Below are 7,550 nucleotides of genomic sequence, written 5' to 3'. Positions count from 1 at the left end.
CTCTCTCTCTCTCTCTCTCTCTCTCTCTCTCTCTCTCTCTCTCTCTCTCATGAATGCTATGTGTGTGTGTGTGTGTTCCACGCACACATATCCTGCAAATGCATGCATACACGTATATTTTTCTCTTTCTCATTTCAACTTAATTCTTTTTTTTTGTTCTCAACACTCGATAATATTCTTCTTAGACAATGGCACCACCTTTGCATCCTTTGTCAAGGGAACGAATTCTATTGTTGCATAGACTATGCTTAAAATCAACAAGAGTTAATCCAAGACGCAATGCTAAGCTTTGTACTCGACTACAAACCTTTCATTTAGGTCTTCCTTTCTTTTGTTTTATAATATGTATTTCTTTACTATGTGATCTCTTGAAAGAATGCAAATCATAGAAGTTGTGATTGGTAAACTATGCATGGCATAGTCAAGACTAGCGGCACTATAAACCAACTACTTTGGTTTATCTATCTTCCACAATGTAGGAGTATCCTTGCATCCTTGATGAACATCCATTTTCTTTCAAATTTGGTGGTTTCACTATACTTCCTGCAAACACATGATTTGTCTTCCTATATTCTAAAGTTTTTGTGTATTGCATAACCTATTTACATATTTTTTTGAGAAATCCAAATGTTTGCCTTCTTGATAGATATGATGGTTCAAAACCCTAATGCCACCATAGACACATCTATATAATGATGCTCCAGAGGTTGTGCTGCCCACTCCACAAAGATGTATCAATGTGAGGCAAGCCAAGGAGATTGCCAAGGAAGGGCCATTAAGAGAGCCTTGATTGATGTTTGCAAAAGCCATCACTCGAGCGGTGAGTTGGATGGCATCCTTGCACACAAGCTTCAATCATTACGATTGTAAGTTGAGCAGTGTTGTGTGAGCAATAGCAATATTGCGGCACATCTCCAACGTGCGGTGGAATAGGACAACTCTTGGAAGATTGGAATTGAGGTTGCACTACAAGGTTTGCTTCGAACATACAGAAGGACACAAGTGAGATGTATGTTGAGATGTGGGTTATGCTATGGGGTGGACCTGAAGGGTCAATTGTGTGCCCCTCAAGTTGCAAGTTGCTACCCTAATCCTAGAAGCTTCAACTTAATAAGTTTGTGGTTGAGGTTACCAACCTCGAGTCTTATCTAAAGTGTTTGAATGTTGTCACTGTAAGGATTGAGAATGATATAACTACCAGGGTGGCCACAAATGCTATGCACAATGCCATTCATAATGTTTGTTATGTTGTTGGTAGTAGCAACATGGTTAGTAGGCTTCCTATTTCAGTGCTAGGTTTAAGTTCAGCAGGTTTCCTTTAAACATATTTTTGCTTCGTGGTTGTCCTAGGAACAATTTTGTTATTCCATTTATTAGGTCTTTTAATTATCATTTATTGTCTTTGTTGAAGTATTTGAGCTCCTTGTGTCGCTCTCTCTCTTGCACATATGTTTGTATTATTCATTTAAGTGTTTATGATCTCTTTCTATCAAAGCTCTCTCTCTCTCACTCATGTACGTAATTATAGGCACACATCTTTCTTTGTCTCATGTACATAATTATAGGTGCGTGCACACACACACACATATGCATGCATGCATGCATGTGTGTGTGTGTCCCATGAATGCACGAGTTAAGATCTTATTCTCTTTTTCATTCCAGCTATGCATATCTTTTGCTCACAACCCTCAATAATATTGTTGTTGTAGGGTGGCACCAACTTTACGGTCATTATCAAGGGAGCCAAATCTAAAATTGTGTAGATTATGGTTGAACTCAACAAGAGTTAGTCGAAGACATAATGTTAGGCTTTGAATGCAACTATGAATCTTCAAAGTACATCTTTCATCTATGCAGGATACAAATCAAAATGCTAGATTTGATGGTTTTAATGCACCTCATCTTTCATTGTATAGACTAAATCAAGTTTCTTTGACACCCTCCATTTCTCAAAAAGTAAATCCTTGTGATCCTCATGAAGCTCATAATCTTCCATCATACATTGTGCCTATGCATGCAAGTCTAGATCTTCATGAAGCTCATAATCTTCCATCCTTCATTGCACATATACATGCAAGTCTAGATCCTCATAAAGCTCATAATCTTCCATCATTCATTGCACTTACACATGTAAGTTTGGTGGGGCAATGCAACATGTTGCCTTCTACATTTCCCAAATACTAATTTATATGCAATATATGGTAGAACCAAATCTTTATCCTAATAATGGAGGAGCTTATTCCTTCTCCATGAGATACCTTAGATGATAGTGCATCCTACGATGTGTGTGCTATGTTTTCATGACCTTGGATTGCACAAACTTGCAGAAATGAATGGGTTACGTTCTCATTGTAGTGCAAAGTTTTGATCTTTTGAGTCTAGAATTGGATTGTGGGGAATCATTGTTGCAAGAATGGGAACATTTCATTGCTTCCCCTTTAAGAAACACTCGAGGCCTTGCATGGTTTGTTGGTTGGGAATAATTGTGAGAGGAGAGTTTTGTAGAAATCACACGATACAGTGGATAGAATCTAATGAGCAAGGAGTAGAGAACACACAACAAATATGAGAAGAACATAGGCTTCTTTAATTTCAAAAGAATTGATACAAACATGGCTCTATCCACTTGTGTGCTTCCACTGTGAAGCTTAGATGGCAATCCAAATAGATGATAGGTGAAGAGCTTAAGGATAGTTGGAAGAACTTTGACTGGGTGAAAGATAGATTGACGATGTCTTTAGAGGGGTCTTTCTTTTATAGTGTGAAGGTAGTTTAGTTGGCATGTCCGACCATATTGTGAATCTTCCCTAGTTAGCTAGGGAATATTCCATATAATAATTTCCTTTACCATCAGGCCACCAAGGGTGCTCGGGGATCCCCATCAAGGGGGGTTACTGGTCCCCCCTAAGATCCCCCAGTGCCAAGGGCCACTTCCATAGCCCTCGAATTCTAAAATAGGGGCCCCTGATAAAAAGGGAATGTTTCAAAAACGTTGGCATACGACGGAAATGAGATCAGCCCACCAATTTTGCCACTCGCGTGGGGTGGAACGACATTTTGAAAGAGGAATTGAAATGGTTTTTTAATCGATTCGGAGATTCATTGCTTTTCCTTTTTTGTCGAACACTTTGTTTTCTTCCACTTTTTCCACCTGCAAATCCGATGTTCATTCTGGCTCACAAAATTGAACCAAGAATAACAGAACCAGGGGATTTCTTAACTTACTTTTTTTTAAAAAAAGGCAATGTATTGTGCCTCAAGTTGCTACCAACATAATTGCTCTAGGCTAGATCCACAAAGGTCATCTTTTTGCCATTTGATCACATAGAACTCATCTGACATACAAGTCAGCAAGACCCACGTAATGTCCATGCTCATGCATGGCTTCTCCTCATAATGAGGGCCTTACAACTTAGAGCACCATGGATCATTGGTGGCACCCTATAAGGGTGGGGCAATAAGCATATCTAGCACCCCCCCTGAATGTCCATCTATAGGTGAACTACATCCTCATCACAACGATGAGTCTTTAAAGATGAATTCGAAGGAGATCCTTTGTAAGAGCTTGGGTGAAGATATCTGCTCCATTCTCCTTTGTTGGATAGTAGATCAGCTCTACTATCCCATCCTCAACCAAGTCACACACATAATGATACTGGATCTTAATGCGTTTGGTGTGTGCATGAAAAATTGGATTTCTAGCAATGATGATGCAACTCTAATTGCCACATCTTAGCATTGTTGGATCTTTATCTTGTACTCCCATATGTTGTAGGATCCTCCCGAACCATACTGCTTCACATGTAGTAAAGCATGTTGCCATGTACTATACTTCAATAAAGGACAATGCCACAGTTGGTTGCTTCTTACTGATCCAAGAGAAGATTCCTGAACTTAAAGAGAAACAATATCCAAAAACTGATTTTCTAAAATTATTGTCACCTACCCAATCTGAGGCACAATTCCCCATAAAGAGCACTTTTGGAACTGTATATGATACCATAGTCAAGAGTTCCCTTGCATCCCAGCTTTCCAATGACTTTCTCGTGGATTGTTTTAGAACTTGCTCAAAACACCAATAGCAAAATTGATATCTAGCTTGGTATTACACAAGTAGATGAGGGTGCCAACCAACCTCCTGTACCTCCCAATGTCTGCTAATATTGATGTATCCTCAATGGATAATTGCACATTGACCTCCATAGGTGTAGCTATCTCCTTACACTTAGTCAAGCCAAATGCTTTTAAGATCTCCCATGCATACTTCTTTTGAGAGATGAAGATTTTTCGCAACTCTTGCTAGCAAACTTCAATCCCCAAATAATAGTGCAACAAGCCCAAGTCTATCATTTCAAACTTAGAGCTCAAAGCCTTCTGAGTCTAATGGATCATTTCTTCATAGTCACATGTAATAAGAAGGTCGTCCACATATAGGAAAATCACTATAAACTTTTCACTATCCTTGTAAACTACAAGTTAGCATCTGAGGCACATCTTTTGAAATTCAAACCTAGGAAGAATTTATATATTTGCTGACACCATGCTCTAAGAGCTTATTTTAGCCCATACAATGCCTTCTTCAACTTGTAAACTTTGTTCTCAAAATGGGGGGCCTCAAACCCTGATGGTTGAGCCACATACACCTCTTCCTTGAGGTCATCATTCAAGAATGTTGATTTATATTCATTTGGTAAATAGGCCACTTCTTGTGAGTAGCCATTGCAAGTATTGTGTGAATAGTAGTCATTCTAGCAGTTGAAGCAAATGATTCTTGAAAATCAAATCCTTCAACCTGTGAAAATCCCTATGTAACTAATCGGGCCTTTGTACTTTTCTAAGCACCATCAACCTTGTACTTTACCTTTCAGACCCACTTGGTGCCAATAATCTTCCTCTTTTCTAGCTGATCCACTAGCTCCCAAGTATCATTCTTCATTATGCTATCATGCTCAGCTTACATAGCTGCTATCCATGCTGAATGAACAAGTGCTTCTTCCAAGTCTATTGGCTTCTTTATTTCTCTCATAATCTCAGCCATAAAGGCCATACTGACTATGTGAGTAGAAGCCTTTCTTTGCTCCTCTATTCTGAGTGACCTCCTTGGTCAATCTACCTTTTCCTCAGTTAGTATTGCTGCAATCATAGAGTTGCTTCACCCATCACATCAATGGATTTTTTGGTGGCGTGATTACATGTCAGTGAACTTTTTCCTTATCATCCAAAGATGATGCTTCCTCCTCCTTGAGGGTAGGGACAGCTCTTGGGATAGGTTCATAATGGACTATTTCTTCAATTGACGATAAAGTTGAGGAACTTATATTCTCCTCCTCCATTGTATGTGGTTGCTTGTTGAACACCACATCGCGACTTGCTATGATCTTCTTTGCCTCTTGGTCATACAATTTGTAAGCCTTTTGCTCATCACTACAACCCAAGAAGATACATTTTGTGCATTTTGGATTTAACTTGTTTCTCTTATCCTTTAGAGCATGTTCATAACGTTCATATCCAAAATTTCTAAAATGTGAGATAGATGGTTTCTTACCAAAATAGACCTCATGAGGAGTTTTTCCCTTAAGAGCCTTTGTGTAACTTCGATTGAGAATGTAGACTATAGTATTAATAGCTTCCATCCAAAATTGGTTAGGCAATCCCTTGCCCTTAAACATGCACCTTGGCATTTTCACAATGGTACAATTTCTACGTTCAACAATACCATTCTGATGAGGTGTCGTCACACTTAATCCATTTGCTCTTACAACGTTTTCAAACTCGTTGAGTTGAACTCACCACCATCATTTGTTTTAAACTTCTTCACACTTTGCCCTATTTCATTCTCAATAAAATTTAGCCATTCTTTAGACTTACCAAAAGATTGAGCCTTATCACAAAGGAAGTACATCAACATCTAAGATTAACATAAAATAAGAAGATCCTTCTAGGACTTTTGTAGGCATTTTATCACACAAGTCAACATGCACCAACTCTAGAGGAGCCTTCACTCTAGTCTTGCTTTCTTGTGAAAATGCCTTTCTCTATTGCTTGCCCATCATATAAGCTTCACATGGTTCCTTTATTTCCATTAGGTGAGCAATCATACCTTGCTTATGCATCTCCTTCAACACTGCAAAACCAATGTGACCAAATCTTTTATGCCAAAGTTTACTTGTGCCCACACCAACGGTGGTTGCAAGAGCACTTAGCTCATATAGGTTGTTTCTCCTTTCTCCTTTGTTGACAACTTTGTTAGCACTGTAAAAAATATATGCACTTGTCTTAGTGAACCTCACATCATGGCCAATATAAATTATAGAAGCAATTGATAGCATGTTTCTCTTAATCTCTGGAACATACAACACATTTGAAAGATTCTTGAGTTCACCATTTGCAATAATAAACAAAATAGTACATGTGCCCTCAGTAGGATATTTTACATAATTTCCAATCGTCACAGTGATGGATTCTTATAGAGGCTTCATAAGACTATGTAGACCTTCCTTATTGGTCATGTGACGGGATGCACCACTATCCAATACCCATGAGTCAGTGGTAGATATTTCTAGCACTAATGAATACACTTCCTCAATAGTCACCGTGAATAACTCCAACTTTGCTTCAGCCGTATTGGTTGTCTCCTTCCCTTTAGTCTTCACAATGATATTCTTTTCATATACCTCATTGACATGACAATCTACAATTGCATGTTCTTTCTTCTTGCAATAGAAGCACTCCACTTGAAACTTTTTCTTACTACCCTTCTTCTTTTTGTCGATGTTGGTAGAGGAACTACCTTTGCCTTCCGCATTAGCAGAGAATGTAGCATCTCCATTGATGCTATCTTCTCGAGCTTTAAGCCTCAACTCCTCCTCCATTAGTAGTGCACATAATTCCTCAAATATCAAAGCTTGGGATCTCACCTAAGTATTTAGGGCAGTTACCAATCCATCAAACTTTGGTGGATAAATCTGAAGACACCTCCCAACTAGGTTCTCTCTCACTAGTCTTTTGTATTTGAGTACCAACCATCTAGTCGCACATATTCTTGATATGAGTGATGAATGCTTTAGCTGTCTCTCCTTCAGCAAACTTCTTTGCTACTAGTTGATTCTCTAAGTTCTGAATCCTTGTTTGATTTCACATTTTGTACTGACTCCTCAATATGTTAATTCAAGCCTCTAATTCCTTGGTTGTATGCTAAATCAGTATCAAAACAACTTATAACTAAGGCACACAATGCATCTATGTTCCTTCGTTTCCAAGCTCGTAGAAGATCTGCATTTGGAGGAATTATGGCACTCGAATTTGATGGGTCAGGGGTGGATTACAATTTTGAGCCAATCCCCAACATCGTCTCCAAAATCTCATAAGCATCAAGGATAGTTGGGCTTTTAAACTTCCACAAAGTATAGTTTGTATCATCTAACTTGCCTTCGCTGATGAAGGTTGGTGAATGAATCCTCAATATTTGAATTGATGATATAATAGCAACACCACATGATGTGCTAGTACCACTACTTGATGCAATAGATGACATTTCTCCTCTTCGCTAT

This window comes from Lygodium microphyllum, chromosome 22 (genome assembly GCF_053477565.2).
Source record: "Lygodium microphyllum isolate KBCC chromosome 22, Lygodium_microphyllum_v1.1.10, whole genome shotgun sequence".
Taxonomy (NCBI): Eukaryota; Viridiplantae; Streptophyta; class Polypodiopsida; order Schizaeales; family Lygodiaceae; genus Lygodium; species Lygodium microphyllum.
The sequence above is the reverse complement of the archived record's forward strand: the minus strand, read 5'-3'. Positions refer to the sequence as shown.